Raw genomic sequence first — 19,440 nt, 5'->3', positions numbered from 1 at the left:
GGATCACCCTTTCAGCAGAGACCCCCACGATGTGCACACATCACCTAGGGTTAAGGACAGAGCGCAGAGGGAGCCCAGGCACGTCAGTCCCAGAGCGGGGGAAAGGACACCATCACAGGCCCTGCGGTGAGGCTGGGCACACAAGGTTACAGACCCTGAACAAGTGATGGCAGACACGGTGGGGCTAAGGAGGGCAGCTTGTCCGCTGCAGCCTCAGCACCTGGGTGGGCACCCCCTTGGCAGGAGAGTCTCCTGGTGCTGAGTTCAGGGCCCAGGGTTAGGAAGCGTCACCACTGGGCATCAACAAGGTGGCCCTGCTACAGTCCAGACTGCCGTCACACCTGGGGGCTGGCACGGGGGGAGGAGGAGCAAAGGAACCAGGCTGTATAGTAAGCACAGTCACTCAGGTGCCAGGGGCAGGGCACAGTGAGGGGCACCTGGAGGGACAGTGAGGGCACCTGGAGGACACAGTGAGGGCACCTGGAGGGACACAGTGAGGGACAACTGGAGGGACAGTGAGGGGCAGCACGTGTCAAAGCTGCTTCTAAAGCATGGGGAGAGCGGTGAAGTGGCCTGAGGGAAGCGCAGGCGGAGGAAGCGGTGTGTGAACACGGGGTCCTGAAGCTGAGAGGGAAGAGCCTGGCCTGCAAGGAGAGGCCGCGACCTCGGTGGTGCACCGCAGGGACAGGATGCCACAGGCCAGCCAGCATTGCGCTCTGACCACCCCCGAGGGGAGAGACAGCACCCACTGCCGCCACCAGGACCATCTGACTGCAGAGCAGCCCAGGCTGGGACTCACGCTCCTCTCCTGCTGCGTGCATTTAACGTGAATGAAAGAGGTGGGTGGTTAAGTACCTTTGGTAAGTGAATGAAGATGCAGCTTCCAAACAAGGCAAAACACGCTGTACATAAAAGAGTATATTTTGCTTCTGAAATTAAGTTCAACTCCTACTGGGTTTGTTTTTCACAATCACTTGACATTTACAATTCAACTTTGAATTCATAAACCAAAACGAGTCTGCTTTCTACCACAGTTGTCGTGTCTCTATATGACGTTTTTCCTGGTCACCAAAACACCACCATTCCATGACAGTGAAAAGCAAAATACATAAGATGCTATCAGGAAGAAAAGTTTGATGATATCTGATTTAAAAGAGTGGGGGATAGGAGAGAAAAAATACTTAGATTTAAATAATTAATGACACAATCACAGCTCACACTAACTGCATTTAACCACCCTCCATCCCCAGAGGGAGGAACAGAAACAGCACAAACCAGGAGCTCGTATCTTTAGTTTAGAAACTTTCTAAACAATTGGCCATGATGCACCGTCAACTTGAAACTGCTGCAGATGATGAAAGTGTATCTTTGTAACTCTCTTCAGTGCACCGAAACTGTCATGAAGGTGAAAAGTCAGTTTTATAAAACTGTGACTGGAGGACAGATGAATAAGTAAAAATAGTATTAGTTATCCTTTAGTTCAGTTCAGTCACTCAGTCGTGTCCAGTTCTTTGCGACCCCATGGACTGCAGCACACAAGGCTTCCCTGTCCATCACCAACTCCCAGAGTTCACTCAAACCCATGTCCATTGAGTCAGTGATGCCATCCAGCCCTCTCATCCTCTGTCATACCCTTTTCCTCCCGCCTTCAATCTTTCCCAGCATCAGGGTCTTTCCAAATGAGTCAGTTCTTCGTATCAGGTGACCAAAGTATTAGAGTTTCAGCTTCAACATCATTCCTTCCAAGGAACACCCAGGACTGATCTCCTTTAGGATGGACTGGTTGGATCTCCTTGCAGTCCAATTAGTTATCCTTAATTCCAAATATAAATTGTATATACATCAATTACCAAACTGGTTTTAAAACCACATAACAAAGAATTTAAATAGTTCAATTAACTTCAATTCAGTTCAGTTCAGTTCAATCGCTCAGTCATGTCTGACTCTTTGCAGCCCCATGAATTGCAGCACGCCACGCCTCCCTGTCCATCACCAACTCTCGGAGTTCACTCAAACTCACGTCCATCGAGTCAGTGATGCCATCCAGCCATCTCATCCCCTGCCATCCCCTTCTCCTCCTGCCCTCAATCCCTCCCAGCATCAGAGTCTTTTCCAATGAGTCAACTCTTCGCATGAGGTTTTTACAAAATGCCAAATAGGAGTAGGAGATTTAAAAAAATCACTAGATTATAATACCAATCCGTAATCTATTTTCAGAATATTCAATTCAGATCGACTCAACTCTAAATAGATTAGAGATGGCAAATGAGAAGCAAAGAACTATTTCACATATTTTTAAGATGTTCCTCTTGAATATACTGCATCTGTTACCAAATATTCCATCTTTCACTGATAGGTACACAGTAAAATAATTCTTGGAGACCGTTAATGGTGACAAAAGTAAGGGGTTTTCTTTTGTCAAGTGTCAAGTTGAGATTTATGCTTTACAACCTGTAGTGGAGCCCCCAGCAACATGACGTTTCTTTCATAAAACCCCATGAGGATTACTTGGCAGGGGTAGCTGGGGGTCCCTGAGCATCTTTGCACGACTCATCTCATTGTATCACGTGCTGATCGTAAGTCCCCTCCACCAGTGGACTGGAAACACACCTTGAGAGCGGAGAGCTGGCAGCCCCAGGCAGCGGGGCAGTGCCATCAAGATAAACCTGGACACTTCCAGAGGAATGTCAAGGGGCAGGAATGTCAAAGAGCAGTGGTATGGAAAGCTGCAGTGCCATTTCCCAGAGGGAAACAACATCCTGGATTCTCAAACAGAATCTTCTGTACCCTAAATGCTCCAATTCAGGACATTCATGAGGAAAACTTCTTTTAAAAAAAAAGCATGTCACAAGAGTGAACGGCAGCAACTCCATAGACCCTACAGTCATGAAGCAACTGAATTCCAAATGCCTGATCTGATTTTATTAAAGGTTTTATTTCCTACGCAAGTAACTGAATGTGTTTTCAATCCTCATTTTTCTTCAACAAATTGTTTCACTGTTGTCACTTTTTACCTGTTTCCAGGAGCATTAAGCAGGTCACCACTGAATCCGTACGCTGAATGCATATCTTCTAGAAGAACTAAAAGTCTGCACAAGGAAATACTGGGCGATCGTCAAACACAGGGAGTCGACCTGAGTAGCTCACAGGTGACATGTCTATCAGTCTGCTGTGGCTGCTGTAACAAATTACTACACACTTAATAGGTTCGAACAACCCAAATGTATCATCTTACAGTTCTGAGAAGTTCAAAGTGGACCTCGATGGGCTCATTTAAGTCAAGTGTAGACAAGACTGCACTTCTCTTTGAAGGCTCCAGGGAAGACCCACCCTCTGACCTTTACCCCCTTACATACGGAGGTCAGTGGTTTATGGGTCTTTCATCCAATTCAAAGTAGGAGAAGAGGCTGGAGTGCTTCTTACGCGGCCTCACTCTGACCTTCTCTGATGCTCTCCTCCTTCTAAAGGCCCTTGGGCTCCACGGAACCCATCTGGGCACTCCTGGGTCATCTCCTCACCTCAGAACAGCTAATTAGCAAGCTTAATCCGACCTGTGATCCTAATTCCTCTTTGCCACGTGACAACATACGCACCAGTTCCAGGGTGAGGAGGGGTCAGTGCTCTGCCTCCCACAGGGTGTAATCACCTATTAGTACACACGGGCTTCCCAGGGGCTCCGTGGTAAAGGGTCCACCTGCCAATGCAAGAGACGCAGGACACTCGGGTTCAGTCCCCGGGTCGGGAAGCTCCCCTGGAGAAGGAAATGGCACCCCACTCCAGTATTCTTGTCTGGAGAATCCCATGGACAGAGGAGCCTGACGGACTACAGTCCATGGGGTCGCAAACAGTCAGACGTGACTGAGCACCTGAGCACTTAGTACACATACTATTTTATTTTTACAGGTAAATACACAGACGTACAGCAGCGTCTTTCTCTCCCTCCCCGCACCCCGCCCCCACACAAACGAATTCTTTGGATTTCCTGCTTCAATTCATGAGTTCTAGACTAACTCTGCTGAATTACTCCATAAATGCCTCCTAGAGTTTTATAGTAATAAAATTTTATCTTTTATCTTGAAAGAAACTTCAGATGGTTCCAAGAGGGCAATCTAGAAGATACCTTCACTGTGAGTTAAAAATGATAATAATAAAAGCATGAAAGCCCCCATGAGAGAGCTCTTTCAGATGCACAGAGTGTTTGATACCTGCTACACACACATTTCAGGCCATATTCCACAGAAGATTCTAAGGCTCCTGTGAGTGAAGTCGCTCAGTCGCGTCCGACTCTTTGCGACCCCATGGACTGTAGCCCGCCAGGCTCCTCCATCCATGGGATTCTCCAGGCAAGAGTACTGGAATGGGTTGCCATTTCCTTCTCCAGGGGATCTTCCTGACCCAGGGATCGAACCCGCATCTCCCACATTGTAGGCAGACACTTTACCGTCTGAGCCACCAGGGAAATCCCCTGTAGGTATAATTCATTCTGCTATAGGTAGGTTACCCCACTCCAGTACTCTTGCCTGGAAAATCCTACGAACGGAGGAGCCTGGAAGGCTGCAGTCCAAGGGGTCGCTGAGGGTCGGACACGACTGAGCGACTTCACTTTCTCTCACTTTTCACTTTCATGCATCGGAGAAGGAAACGGCAACCCACTCCAGTGTTCTTGCCTGGAGAATCCCAAGGACGGGGGAGCCTTTTGGGCTGCCGTCTATGGGGTTGCACAGAGTCGGACATGACTGCAGTGACTTAGCGGCAGGCAGGTTAACCTATAGTTACACTTCCACTAAGTTAATTTTACTTTATCTCAGAAGAATGAGTTTCTCCAAAAATCCTCAAGGCCTCCTTTCAGTTAACCAAAGATATCTGAGTGCTCGCTCATTTGTCGCGCTTTCCAAGAAGAATAAATCATGACAATTTAACTCTAACCTCAATTGTAGGGAAATGGACTCACCTTCTTTTGTTTATTTTTTAATCAAAGGAAATGGATTTATATTTGCAATTCTCCCTCTTTTATTAAATGAACAGACTTGCACAGAATAATTAAAATATGTGAATTTAGTTAAGAATAGGTTTGCCAAACTCACTTCAATTCTCTAGTACTTCTGTTAGTCGTTTCCTTTAAATAAGGATCAGAGGAACAGTTTCTGAGGCTTCTAAAGAGCAATTTTAATAATAATTTACTCTAAAGTAATCTCTTTTTTGTTTCCCAAATTGACTGTGTTACCTTGGAATACTTGGAAATAAAAACTGGTATCTCTCAAAAAAAAAAAAAAAATCCTAAAGGATCCTGAATATTCATTGGAAGGACTGATGCTGAAGCTCCAATACTTTGGCCACCTGATGCAAAAAGCCAACTCATTGGAAAAGACTCTGATGCTGGGAAAGATGGAAGGCAGAAGGGTGTGACAGAGGATGAGATGGTTGGATGGCGTCATCAACTCAATGGACATGAGTTTGAACAAACTCTGGGAGTTGGTGACGGACAGGGAGGCCTGGAGTGCTGCAATCCATGGGGTCACAAAGAGTGGGACACGACTGATCGGCTGAACGGAACTGGTGTTTGAGAAAGGATGTATATGTTATTCTCTTTTAGAGGGCTGCCAATACACAGTAACCGTTTTAAAGTTACATGTCCCAAAGCACTGACAGCTCTAAGGGTTCAGCCTCACTGCCCTCAGCAGTGTTTTCCTAACACCCCTGTGACCAACGCGCGCTGAGACAGGAGAATGAGGACATCACAGGGCACCACTCAGGAAGGGCCCAGAGCAGACTCACCACACGGAACACCGCAGGGCACCACTCAGAACCAGCCCAGAGTAGACTCACCCCACGCAACACCACAGGGCACCACTCAGAACCAGCCCAGAGCAGACTCGCCACACGGAACACCACAGGGCACCACTCAGGACGGGCCCGGAGCAGACTCGCCACACGGAACACCACAGGGCACCACTCAGAACCAGCCCAGAGCAGACTCGCCACATGGAACACCACAGGGCACCACTCAGGACGGGCCCGGAGCAGACTCGCCACACGGAACACCACAGGGCACCACTCAGGACGGGCCCAGAGCAGACTCGCCACACGTGGCGACAGAACCAGCCCCAGCTCAGCCCATGAGAGCTTATGGGATCTATTTGTAAATATCAAATGTATAATCAATGCCAAGTTGCAACTAGGATTAAGACTAACTTGAAACAACACAGCTATGGAAATGTACTGTAGCCTCTAATTGTATTTATATGGATAGGTCATTTAAAAGAAGCCATATTCAACTCAAGACGGCTTTAAATGGTCCACAGCTAAACAAACCTTACCATGTTTATAAACAGTCAAAATATATCTCACTCAAAACGCTGGCCTTCAAACAGAGCTGTGGAGGATCCACCATACATAAGCAACAGATTCATAAAAGGCATTCCACAGGCTATTTTTTCCTTCATCCACTGAGTTAAAAAGAATATTCAATGAAAATAAACTGAGGTTAATTTAGAAGGGATGGGGAATTGCTTTTAAATGTTTCTCACCCTCTCAATAAAAGTCTAAAAATATTTCCATCTAAACTAAAAATCTCACCTTTAATCACCTGATGGCTGAGAAGGTAAAGAACGTATCTGCAATGTGGAAAACCCATGCTCAATCCCTGGGTAGGAAAGATCCCCTGGAGGAGGAAATGGCTACCCACCTCAGTATTCTTGCCTGTAGAATTCCATGGACAGAGGAGCCTGTCGAGCTACAGTCCACGGGATCACAAAGACACAACTGAGTGACTAACACTTTCAATCTTAAAATAGTAACTGTTCAAGTATCAGTGACTCTCTTTTTATTAAAAAAAAGTTCTATACATGAGATCTACTTCTTGAAGTTCACAGTCATTAAGTAGAAACAATATACTAGGCTCAAAGGTTAAAAAGCACAGTCAATGAGCCACCTGCTACGAGAGATGCTGAGACCACGTGAAGAGCGCAAGCTCGGAGCCTAGTGGATCCTAACTCTGCCCATGAGCCGCTTGCCCTGGGCTTGCTCATCTTCCCTGCACCCACATCTCTGCATTAGCAAATGGGAGAGGCAAGGATACGGCGCTAACCATGGGCGCACTGAGAACAGCCCCGTGCGTGGCTTTCAGCAGCTGGGTCCTGTCACCGCTTTCCCGCTGTCTTCATGACACTGCAGTCATGTTCGCTGCACCAAACGTGAGAGGATGAACCCCTACTCCACTCAAGATTCTTGCCTGCCCAGACTAGCTTTGCCCCAAAGCTATGACAGGATACTCATTGCTTCTCCAGCAACCCGTAAGCACCAACTACCACTTCTGTTCCCATCAGAGTCCTGAACAACTGCCATCTTTTTCTACTTCTGCCTGGACCATCTGTCTTCAATTACTGCTTCCTTCAACTATATGCATCAATTACCCACTACCTCTCAGGCACCGTCTGACTTCAGAAACATGAAGATATATAAGCATCAGGTCGTTTCTTTAAAAACCCGTTAGTCTAGGAGAAAAAGTGGGAAACAAATGTTTTTCAACAGTTTCTAAAAATTCCACAATGGAAATATATCCAAAACATAGAACATATACTATTGGCAAAAGAGAGGGCTGGCTTCCTTGCTGAAGGGAGAGGGCACGGGGCCAGGGAGACGGACAGGCAGACAAGAGAAGGGAGGCTGTCGGGGAGGCAGCTTGAACAGAGGCAGACGTGCAGGCACACCTCCCATCAGCTGCTCTAAGCGCTAGCTGGCGGGAAGGGCATGACGAGGCTCAGTGCGGGGAGGGGTAAGCGGACGCGGGCCCCCAGCCTATGGACAGTGCTGGCTTCGTGGGGCTCTCTGCTCCAGACAGTGGAGGGCTATGAGAGATTCAAGCAAGGCTGTCAGTGCCCAGATCCACATTTGGAAAAGATCACTGCGCCCAACATAAGGAATAAAATAAAGGAAGCAAGAACCAGGAAAAAAAAAAGGTAGATGAAGTCATGGAGCGTCATCGTTTCCACCAAACCTCAGAATTAGTTCCACCTCCGACAGCTGTGGGCGGACAGGGAGCCCTCACCCCTCCAATGGTGGACCCTGAGCCTCAACAGGACCGCACGACAGAGCGGGAAGGGCGGCAGAGACGGTCCAGGATCTAGGCCGCCTCCTGCCACTGCCCTCTCCTCTCCAGCCCTCAGAGTTAAGACCAAAGGGCAGCTGTGGGTCACACCACGTCCCTGGCGTGGCCGGGGCACATGAACTCACCTGGGCCAGATACTTCCCAGCTGAAACAGCACCACATGCACGTCACAGTGACACCCAGTGACGATGCTGGGTGAACCCGGGAACCCTGGGCTCCAGTCCTGAAAGCTGGCTGCGCCAAGAAATGCTTACATTAATTGGTGATCCGGTCAGACTGCCAACAAGATTCATGCCCATCAAATAATTTCACAGGACTGCAACTCTGAGTATGACAGAACCTAAGAGTCTGCTGATCAATGATGGAAACTGCCTGCATATAATATTAAGCCCTAATTCGGAGCGTTGTGTGCATGCTAAATCACTTCAGTCGTGTCTGATTCTCTGTGACCCCATGAACTGCAGCCCACCAGGCTCCTCTGTCCATGGGATTTCCCAGGGAAGAATACTGGAGAGGGTTACCATTCCTCTTCCAGGGCATCTTCCTAACTCAGAGATCGAACCCAAGTCTCCTGAGGCTTGGGCACTGCAGACGGAATCTTCACCGATGAGCCACCAACACAGAGCAGATTACAGCAACACCAGATGCTCTGAGTAAATGGGATGATCTGGTTAATTTAATATTCTGGTTACCTGGAAGATAATTAAGATGTGCATTACACCATTTCTAAAGAATTAGAGTAAAATAACTTACATTTTAAACCATACTCAATACGATTATTCATGGTCTTCTTTCTCACAGCTAATGGTAACTAGAACTTAATGAAAGCTAACCGCAGGGCAGGTACTCTTCTAAGCATTGATCTGCTATACTCTTCACCTCCTTCACTTGCTGATAAACAAGAAATGTCATTTTAAGTCATGAAAAACATATCTGGTTACTTTAGGGGTTTTTTCGGGGGGTGATTTGGCTTCTGGAAAAATGAAAGTTCTGTATTTCACCACAATAATTCATAGTCTGGTTTTCTTCATAGCCTCCAGATAATCAGCAACTTAATCAGCAAGTGCAGAGTCCTCACCCTCGAGTCCTCCAGAGTAAAACTCGCAAGGCCAAAGGTTTGGGATGAGGTATTAATTAATACGTTTCTGGTCAATACGTTGTTAAAATAGGACTCCACCTCTAACCCTACTGTGGGAAACAGGACTCAGAGCAACACTTCCCCAGTTCTTGATGAACACAAAGGAAATTTATGAGCACAAAATCATAAACACTGATCAGCATCCATGCATCAGTATAACCCGACTTCCAATAACACACTGACACCCTCATAGGCCAACCTGGCCGTCAGACTTTTCCTCTATAATTCTACAGATGTCATTTACTCTCTGGAACAACGAAATTCATAATAGAAAATAGCAGCTAGTGGTCATTCAACATGTACTCTGAGTTCTACACTGGCTATTCTAACAGCAGTACGCACGCACAGCTTTAAAGGATACAGTGACTCTGCACAATGACGGACGTATTGTAGCACCTATCTGTACAATAGGTGCTGCTGCTAATCCCATTGAAATAGGAGGCGATTAAAGCACAGAGTGGCGAAGTAGCTCACCCAAGATCACACAGGGGCTCCACAGCAACCCAAGCAGCCTAACTCCAGAGTCCATGTTCCTGCCATCCCTGCTTCCCCACCTCTTGTATAAAAGCACGGCATATCAATAATTACAGATCACACGGCAGAATAATGAGCACACGGCAGGGGGAGTCTGCTTAATGTCTTCCAAGGACACGTCCTCTGTGTCATAAGTGATGAAACCGTCCTGGACACCATCATGCCGCCTGCCGTGCACTCCCCACGACTGTGGGCACCGTGCGGTCACTGTGCTGGGGCAGAGGCTGGGTCCCCCACCTGCTAATTGCCAGGCTGCTCACGGACTCCACTGCCCCGCCCTCTGGGGCTGTGCCCCCACACCTTCAAGCGAGGTCAGGGCCCAGCAAAGGTTCGGACCACAGGCTGAGCAGGGGTGGAATGTGTCCCTTTTAGGGGGATGTGGGGCAGGGGGTATTTTGCAAGACAGAGCCTGGCTGGCATCCCCACCTAGAAGCAAAAGCTGAGATGGAGCCTCTGTGGTCCTTGGGCTCTGGGGGACCCGCCCCCAGCCCCCTACTGGGCCCACGGCACGAGTGAGTAGGGAGTATGGTCCCAAGGCGCCCTCAGACAGCTGATTCGTCCGCCACCAGTCATGGCTGAGCCTGCCCTCAGTGACGCCCTCGCTCACCAGCTAAGGGGCCCGCAGCTGATTACTCCACTCATGGGATTAGAGATTCAGCACGCACACACCTGGTGACTCACCCTCTCTACCTCCTCCCACAGGCCAGCCACCATGCCACCAGGACCGAGGGGATTCTCAACATGAGGAAGAGGTGTGCAAACATGTACCCCATGGCTTACCACTCTAAAGATAAAACGTTGAATACACAAGACTCCAAAGGTAACACATGATTGACTGGCCATATGAAGGTTTTTCAAAAAACTAAACATAAAGTTTCCATATGATCCTGCAATTCCACTCCTGGGTATGTAAACAAAAAAGACAAAAACACTAATTCAAAAAGACATGTGCCCCAGTGTTCACAGCAGCGCTATTTACAGTAGTCAAAACATGGAAGAACCTTGGTGTCCATCAGCAGATGAATGGATGAAGAAGCTGTGGTACATGTATACAATGGAGTATTACTCAGCCATGAATAAGAGTGAAGCAATGCCATTTACAGCAACACGCAGGGACCTACAGAGTGTCGTTACTAAGTGAAGCAAGTCAGAGAAAGACACGTACTGTAGGGTATCACTTGCATATGGAATCAAGAAAATACAACAAATTAGAGAATAAAACAAAAAAGAACCAGACTTGCTGCTCTTTTCTTCACAGAGAAGAAACTAATGGTTACCAGTAGGGAAAGGGAAGAAGGGAGGAGCAGTTTGGGGTGGGGAATTAAGAGGTACAAACTTAGTTATGAAATGATTTGCAAGGCTACACTGTACAACATGGACATACAGTCAATACTTAACAATAACTATAAATGGATTATGGAGAAGGCAATGGCACCCCACTCCAGTACTCTTGCCTGGAAAATCACATGGACGGAGGAGCCTGGTAGGCTGCAGTCCATGAGGTCGCAAAGAGTCAGACACAACTGAGCAACTTCACTTTCACTTTTCACTTTCATGCATTGGAGAAGGAAATGGCAACCCACTCCAGTGTTCTTGCCTGGAGAATCCCAGGGACGGGGAGCCTGGTGGGCTGCCATCTCTGGGGTCGCACAGAGTCGGACATGACTGAAGTGACTTAGCAGCAGCAGCAGCATAAATGGATTATATCCTTTTAAAAATGTGAATCACTATATTGTACACAGGGTTCCCTTGTGGCTCAGCTGGCAAAAAATCGCCTGCAATGCGGGAGACCTGGGTTTGATCCCTGTATTGGGAAGATCCCCTGGAGAAGGGAAAGGCTACCCACTCCAGTATTCTGGCCTGGAGAATTCCATGAACTGTATAGTCCATGGGGTTGCAAAGAGTCAGACACTTTCATATTGTACGCCTGTAACGTATAATGTTGCTGTTGTTTAGTCTCTAAGTCATGTCCGATTCTTGTGACCCCATGGACTGTAAGCCGCCAGGCTCCTCTGTCCATGGGATTCTCCAGGCAAGAATACTGAAGTGGGGTGCCACTTCCTCCTCCAGGGGATCTTCCCAACTCAGGGACTGGACCTGTGTCTCCTGCATTGCAGGCAGACTCTTTACCACTGAGCCACCAGGGAAGCCCTGTAATGCATAATATTGTACATTAATTACACTTTAATTTTTTTAAAAGAAAATAAATAGAACACATAAAAAAGAAAAAAAACTGAGTAAACACCCATGATTTCCTCTGGTACACAGTGAGGTGGAAAAAAAAAGAAAATGGAAGAAAGATGGTTGTATTTAACCAGCCCAACTCTGCTCCTGCCTTATCCTCTGCCAGTAACACGCATATAAACAAACACAAATACACACACATCCTGTTCTCAATGAGCACACAATCTGCCAGCCAACTACAGACTCAACAGAAGGAGCCAAATGTGTGGTGCCAACTGGCTGTGTGGCGCGCACAGCGAGCAACGTCTCCTGACGGCGAGGAGCGGGGACAGCATCCCAGACGGAGGAGGGGCGACGTGACGGGAACCCAGCCCGGAAGAGGCTCCCCCTGGACACACGGGACACGTGACCGGGCAGGAAGAGGGTCGTGCTTACAACCACGGAACCTTTCACAGAGCGTCACTGTCCAAAGGAGATTCTTATTTACTTGGAAGAAAAGCAAAACATATTTCCAGAGTTGCCATGCTCATGGGAGGTTACCTACATCAACGACCAGCCTGCTACAAATGCAAAGTTCTGAAATCTTTATGAGACACAATTTTGCTAAAGAAAACACAGGGAGACATTTTTAAAGGAAGAGGGAAGAACCACGTTTACATACTGAAAAATATCTCACGCGACTGAACAATAACCTAGTCAGGGGCTGGTGTGATAAAGTGTGTATGTGGAGCTTTACATTTAAAACAGTTTTACTGGAGTTTAACTGATCACCAGCGCTGCTGGTTTCAGGTGTACAGCAAAGCTAATCAGCTCTACGTATACGTACAGCCTCTCTTGTAGACCTTTCCCATATAGGCCATTACAGAGCACCGAGCAGAGTTCCCTGCGCTGTACAGGAGGCACCACCCGCCCTCTCTGGGGAGAGGGCATCCAAGCTGCACAGGCTGGACCCCTGGGCCAGTGCCCTTCTGGGCAACATGACTTTCTCAAGCAGAATGACAGCACCAAGGCCAGGGATCAGCCCTGGACGCCCTTCACGAGGCACCACTCACCGCCTCGGCTGCCCGGGAGACGGTCCTGGGTCTCAGGACTAAATCAAAACTTCCCGCCGCAGGGACTCTCAGGTCCACTCAGAACGACTTCGGCCAGAGACCCCTGGTCCTGACCGTGCTTCCCTCCACCTCACTTTTGCCCCATTAGAGCCTCCCTGGCCCCTTGCTTCTTATGTGATTTTCAGGCTCTTTAACCGTTTCAGGAATAAAGATGGACGGGTAAAGAATTCCCAAGCTGACTCTCTTTTTCTTTACCTTGATGATCCCCTTGCAGCTTTGATACCACAGTCTTTCACGCACCTTCAAAACTGAGAGCTGTGCCCACTGCTGTGCTTGGTCAGGTCTTCACTATTATTGCTATTGGAAACATTTAATTTTGATGACTAGCCCATTAAAACAAAAAGTCTGTCCTGATCACATACATCTGCAGACCAAGCCTGATCTGAGCTGGTTCTTAAACGTTACACCACACCTGGGTCATCTCAGGAATGCTTCAGTGATCTTTTTCCTATTCACCTCCATCTTTCAGTGGGATTTTTGCCTTTACAAACCATACCTGGGTTACTGCTTTGGCCACGATTACACCAATAAAGAAGGTTACCAATCGACCCGTTTTGTACAACGGACTGTTTCTATCGACATCACACATCTCTAGTACACCATGAGGAACATTCTGCACCTGGGTGTGCAAGCCACTCGCAGAAAGAAGCTGATGCCCACGAGGCCAGGCCCAAGGAAGCCAGACAGTGGCTGGAAGATGAGCTCGCAGTCACAAGGGCCGCTCTGAATGCAAAACAGACAACTGCCAGGAGAACCTTGGAGCCAGTCAACAGGCAAGCATGCTTTTTCACTAAATAGCCCTTCACAGACTTTTCCAAAGAAATCGAAAGGCGTCTTCTAAGGTTTAAAGCTTCCAACCATTTTAGCAACATCTGCCTCCGTTATCAAACGTTTCTATCTCAATGAAATGAGTACAGTCTGTTGAAATACCCCCAGGGAACTGCAAATAATTAACTGCACATTATAACAAAAGATCCATCAATGAAAATCTTCTCTTTAAAAATAGATAATGAACTCCAACAAGTAAGGATCACAGAGCAGACAATCACTCCTGGAATCATAAGATGGTCAATTTTCTGAAGGTCAATTAAAACCTCTCAATGAGTTTTACAGTGAACTGAGTTTCACTTAATTATTTAAGGAAGTGGTTTAAGAAATGGCAACTTGGGCCACCAGCTTGCATGATTCCTTTCCCGCCTACACAGCTGATGCTCGGCACTAGCTGGGTGACCAGTTGAGGTCTCACTGACAGAGCATCCTGCTCACCACAGGGGCCTTGGAAGAGAGTGGGGCTTTCTTCATAAACATTTCCTTGGAGCTATACAATTTTACTGGGGGCTAAAAAGATCCATCTCATCAAAGCTATGGTTTTTCCAATAGTAACGTACAGATGTGAGAGTTGGACCATAAAGAAAGCTGAGCACCAAAGAACTAAGGCTTTTGACCTGTGGTGTTTGAAAAGACTCTTGAGAGTCCCTTGGACTGCAAGGAGATCAAACCAGACGATCCTAAAGGAAATCAGCCCTGAGTATTCATTGGAAGGACTGATGCTAAAGCTGAAACTCCAATACTTTGGCCACTTGATGCAAAGAGCTGACTCACTGGAGAAGATCCTGATGCTGGGAAAGACTGAGGGCAGGAGGAGAAGGGGACGACAAAGGATGAGATGGTTGGATGGCATCACCGACTCAATAGACATGAGTTTGAGCAAGCTCCAGGAGATGGTGAAGGACAGGGAAGTGGCGTGCTATAGTCCATGAGGTCACAAACAATTGGACACGACTGAGTGACTAAACAAAACAACAAATTTAAAGCTATGCCAATGGCTCAAGTCTATGTAAAATGGACCCAAGTTTCAACCTTCAAATTAATACAGGAAATGCAGGCTGGATAACACGTAGGAGGAGCTTACATAGATTTTCTTCAACAAACACACTATTGGACATAGGCTGTGAACTTCAGCCCCACTTCTAGCTAGGACTGTCTGGCCTTATCTCGTGGGGGTGCTGTCTGTGTAAGGAGGTGCAGGAGGGCTGAGCACAGGCCCACTGCCCACACGGGCACCTGAGCTCCACGCACAACACAGAGCAGGCCAGACACCCTGAGCTGCGTCCCAAGGTCAGCGGTTCCAGAAACACATCCAAACTAAAAGGAGAACTTGGCTTTTTTCCAAGAGGAAAACTCAAAAGCTGGGGCTGAGAGCCCACAGGAAAGTCATTCGAGCACCCGGGCTGGGGCTGGGAGGCCAGCTCCTTCCACAGCCCTCCATGCCCATGAAGCCAACCTGTTCTTTGCCCTTACGGCCAGTGCCTAAATTTGCAACCAAGTAGTTAAAACAGCAGAAAGCATAACATCGAAAATTGATTTGGAAAAATAAGACATGAAGCTTCAGTTCAATCACATCTCCAATAAAACCTAAAGATTTCAGATATAAACAATAATATTTATTGTTGTTGTTTAGTCACTAAGTCATGTCCTACTCTTTGTGACCCCATGGACCATAGCCTGCCAGGCGCCTCTGTCCATGGGATTCTCCAGACAAGAATACTAGAGTGGGTTGTCATGCCCTCCTCAAGGGGATCGAACTCAAGTCTCCTGCATTGGCAGGTGGATTCTTTACCACTGAGCCACCAGGGAAGCCTGATAATACTATTTACAGGCTCCAAATATTATAAATAAAATATTATAAATAGGGTCCCCTTTAGTGGCAAAGGAGGAATGGGATCAAATGTTTCTCTGGTTCAATTAGAAAACTTTTTCTAACAAAGGAGTAAAAATTATGGTAAGTGACTCTCTGTTACTCTCTTCAAAAGGGAAATAAATACTCTGCCTAAAGCCATTGTGATCATTAAACCAAGGGATAATTTGATCACAAACATGCAGAAGCTTTCTATGAAAACTTTCCTCCTCACACAGACATCTCGCTTGTGCAGTGGCCCAAGTTCTAGCATCTGCATAATCATTTCTATCAAGCAGTAATTTTAGGGTAATATACCACTTCCAAAATGTTCCTCGTTTCCAAAGTTAAGACAGATTTGAAACCTTCAATCACTGTGTCTTATGAGCAAAGATGTGCATTTATATTTTGGAAGTGTTTTTCCTTACACACTATCCCAAGAACTTGTTCAAAATACAGATTTCGGAGTGCCAGCCCCAGGAAACCAAAACCAGTGGGTCTGGGGGCGGGGGTGGGGGAGGGAGGGAGCAGAAATCTGTGTTTTTAATAAGCACCCTGGTGTTTCTGATCCAGGTGGTCTAGAAAAATAGCACCACAGGGAAGAGTATTCATTTCCATCAGAGCAGTCTGTCCAGGCTTCAACTCCACTTGCTATTTGACACTTTTTGAACAATCCCTAGTTAAATTAGTGTTTTTCAAGGAGAATCTCTGAGATGTCATTTTCAATGCAACCTCAGACCGACACCAGAAGGCAAAACGCAGCAGATGGAGCAAGCGAGAGGGCGAAAGCTCACGTGTTCTCACTAATCATTTCAAGTTAGAGCTGCACGGGATGTCGGTCATTCTGATTCTATCGTTTCAGTCTTTAAGCAATATCTCCAGCGCTCCCCTGACTACTGATCTTGTTATCTACGTTCTCCAGTTACCTCGTTCAGCTGCAAACTGAGAGGGTGCCTGACATTCAAACCAGCCTTGGCAGCCCAGGCCCAGGGATTTCAGAAAGTCTTGCTTTCTTGTCCTGTGCTTTTCCTATTTGAACATTTTAGAATCAGAATTTATTTCTGACCTTTTATGCCACTGTTTTCCAAAAGATGACTGCAAGTCTAGAAATTCCCACCCAACCGCAAATGTAATGCGCTGTGTGGACTATGGTCAGCTCTCGTTTTCAAATTTCACATTCAGGTTCTCACTCAGATGGCTGAGCTACCCTGGCAATGACAGTGAGTGCGCAAAGCCTACCTCTAGGGTGACCGACTAAAGAGCAGCGAGCGGGCTTCCGAGCTGCGCTGCCGCCTGTTTCTGACTCAGTAACAGGCCTCCTTATGCTGGGGCCAGTGCTGTGTCTGATCTCAAAATTACATGGAATGACATTTCAGTGGCTGTCCTACTGTTTTTTCAGGCCACTCTATTTGGATTCTTCTTGTTGCTTTCAAGCATGACACTTTTTTTTGTCTAATGTTTGCTATTGAGTCATTACATGCAGACATCCACACACACACACACACACACACACACACACACACACACACACTGGACAGCAGTCTCACCGCCACTTTCACATTTTTCCATGTGAACTGACAACTGTAAGTATCCACTGGCTTAATTAGAAATCTGCAAACCCTCCACACAATGGCCTAGTGCTGATTCAGTAAGAACTTCCTGCTGCTTTTGTAAAAGCTCTTCCCAGTTTTGTTTTTTTTTTTTTTTTTTTTTTTTTAAAGCCACTATACAGACGATCTCTTTCTACCCAATTCTGGAGTTTCACAATACTTTTTTTTTTTTTTTTTTTGCCTGTGGACTCAAGAATTCACTATAGTCCCAATGGCAGGATGTCAATCAACCTAAATTCTCCCCACCACAAGTTAATAATTTAAATTCATCTGACGATAACCAGAATTACTTGAAGGGGAAAGACAAACAATACCTCGTGCCCTAACTAAACCAAAATGCAAATAGGAATATTTAAGACAATACTTAAGACAGAATATGGGCAGGCTGTCTAATAAAATAAGACATAGGACAAAATGATCTTTTTTTTACATTGCACATATTTAACCAAGACACAATGGCCACCCCAATGCTAAGCTTTTCTAAAATTAATCAGTGACTTTCAGTGATCAGTTCAGTTCAGTTGCTCAGTCATGTCCGACTCTTTGCGGCCCCATGGACTGCAGCACGCCAAGCCTCCCTGTCCATCACCAATTCCTGGAGTTTACCCAAACTCATCCCCATTGGGTCAGTGATGCCATCCAACCATCTCAGCCTCTGTCGTCCCTTCTCCTCCTGCCTTCAATCTTTCCCAGCATCAGGGTCTTTTCAAATGAGTAAGCTCTTTGCATCAGGTGGCCAAACTATTGGAGTTTCTGCTTCAGCATCAGTTCTTCCAATGAACACCCAGGACTGATCTCCTTTAGGATGGACTGGTTGGATCTCCTTGCAGTCCAAGGGACTCTCAGGAGTCTTCTCCAACACCACAGTTCAAAAGCATCAATTCTTTGGTGCTAAGCTTTCTTTACAATCCAATTCTCACATCCATACATGACCACTGGAAAAACCATAGCCTTGACTAGATGGACCTTTGTTAGAAATAACCTGTTAATTCCTGTAATGTCTTTAAATAGTACTATTATTGAACAGTTTATTAATTAGAAACAAAAAGGACAGTAAATAAGGCTCTGTGTGAAAATGGTACTGAAACTATAACAAAGCAAAAATGTATGTTTCCTGGTTTTTAGTAAAGGTGATGCAAAACGCAGGTTCCACACATGTAAAGATGACTCAACACACGAGGTGAACACAATGCTATAAACACGAACATCTATTTAAAAGAATTAAAATAATACATTTATGTTTTGCTTTATTACCAAATTCCTAGATTGCGCTAGATGTTAAAAGAATTCCTTACGTTTACCATAACAAAAAGAGTGGTTTTGTCTCCAAGATTAAAGAATAAACTTCTCAAACTCCAACTGTTCAACAGAGTAACCTCCAAGAAGGGAGGAAGATGAAACTGTCACCTCTGAACAGGTCCACTCTGTTAAGCCTGTGTCTGTGGATGGAGCAGGAACAGAGGCTCCCATGCTGGTACACGAGCCTCACTGCCCAAGAAGTGGCGCGCTCAGATGTCCATGCTGGGCGTCTCTGTCCAAAGCTGTGTGCTGCTCAGTCAATCCTAAAGGAAATCATTCCTGAATACTCACTGGAAGGGCTGATGCTGAAGTTGAAGCTCCAATACTTTGGTCACCTGATGTGAAGAGCCGACTCACTGGAAAAGACCCTGATGATGGAAAGACTGAGGTCAGGAGGAGAAGGGGGCGACAGAGGACAAGACGGTTGGACGGCATCACTAACTCAGTGGACATGAGTTTGAGCAAGTTCCAGGGGACAGTGAAGGACAGGGAAGCTTGGCGTGCTGCAGTCCATGGGTTTGCAAAGAACCGCTGGACATGACTGAGCAACTGAACAAACACACACCTCCATCCACTGTATTGACCACAGTACAATAAGCTTCTGCTCTTCACAGCAGGAAGACCAAAGCAGTTAGAAAACGAAGGTCCAGCTGGCCTAACGCCACCAGCCATCTACCCTCAACTTCCCACTCCTGTGGCAGAAAGCCTGCAAGGAGCAAGCCACACGGTCCAGCTATCAATACGGCAATGATAATCAACCTCAGTTTCTGCTACAAATA

General features: G+C 46.6%; 1 protein-coding gene across 5 annotated transcripts in view; it reads right to left on the bottom strand.

Moving 5' to 3' along the window:
• Positions 1–19,440, bottom strand: part of SH3RF1 (SH3 domain containing ring finger 1) — a 157,440-nt gene that overhangs the window by 109,618 nt on the left and 28,382 nt on the right. The gene's annotated exons all lie outside the window — the stretch shown is intronic.

The sequence above is a fragment of the Ovis aries genome, chromosome 2 (assembly GCF_016772045.2).
Source record: "Ovis aries strain OAR_USU_Benz2616 breed Rambouillet chromosome 2, ARS-UI_Ramb_v3.0, whole genome shotgun sequence".
NCBI classification, from domain to species: Eukaryota; Metazoa; Chordata; class Mammalia; order Artiodactyla; family Bovidae; genus Ovis; species Ovis aries.
Note: the sequence above shows the minus strand (reverse complement) of the source record. Positions and strands in the feature narration are given on the sequence as shown.